The following is a 1,160-nucleotide window of genomic DNA, read 5'->3' as shown; positions in this document are numbered from 1 at the left end:
ATATATATGCATGCCCATGGGGGAATCCGGAGAGTTAAAGTGTCCGGTCACATCTTGCGACAGAGGGTCAATAAATAGTCTCAAATACACAAGCCACATAATAATCTCTTTTCCTTTTAAAATATTACCTCAAATCAAAACTCCAATTCTTAAAGAAATTTTGGCAATATCTCCTCTAAGACTCAAATTTCTGCCACCCTTCAAGGGTCCCAACTATCAACCAAACACCTCTCAGTCACTCAAATCATTTCCAGTAACAAATTATTTCATAATCAAACAAATACCAATATTAAATCTTTTTCCAAACCGACCAACTTTAACAGCAAATTATTAACAACAGCTGAACCACACATTCTATTCCATATACACAATCCATCAATTATACATTCAGTCCATTCCTATCTTAAGGTCTTCTAGCCTGAGTTTTCACGTGACATTAAATGTTAACTACGAGAAACCAAAACCATACCTTCGTACGGAATCAAAATATTCAAAGTTCTGGAGAAGCTTTCTGACCGAGCTATCGAAGAAGAAAACGTCCAGAATCGTCTTTACCTCCTAAAACTCTCGTTGGCCAAATCCAAAGAAAAGAGGAACTACATCATTGTCAACATCCACTAATCAAAAATAGTGTCAACATGTAGAGGAGGAGGTTACGAATACTCTTACCGGATTAGATTTTTGATTGGAGTTACGGATTTCAAAAAAATCGAAGCCGGAAGTTCAGAAAAATTTACGTTTTCTCCCTTTCTCTCTTCGTTATGCTCTTCCCTCTCACGTTATTCACGTACATATATATATATGAATGCCTTGACTTTCTTTATTATTATGTCTAAACCGCCTTGGGTTTCTCTATGATATATATATACACACACGTAACCTAATGCATAATGATAATAATAATAATATATATGTAACCTAATGTAAAATATAAACCACCTTTTGTTTTCTATGATTTATAATTAATAATAGTAATAATAATACTAACAATAGTAATGATGGTAATTTAATAATAACAATAAATGTAATAATAGTAATAATAATAGTAATACAATGAATATAATATATATCAACTTATAATGCAATTTAATACTTACGGTAAGTATATATAATAATAATAATAATAATAATAATAATAATAATAATAATATAAATTTAAT

This window comes from Arachis duranensis, chromosome 7 (genome assembly GCF_000817695.3).
Source record: "Arachis duranensis cultivar V14167 chromosome 7, aradu.V14167.gnm2.J7QH, whole genome shotgun sequence".
NCBI classification, from domain to species: domain Eukaryota; kingdom Viridiplantae; phylum Streptophyta; class Magnoliopsida; order Fabales; family Fabaceae; genus Arachis; species Arachis duranensis.
The sequence above is the reverse complement of the archived record's forward strand: the minus strand, read 5'-3'. Positions refer to the sequence as shown.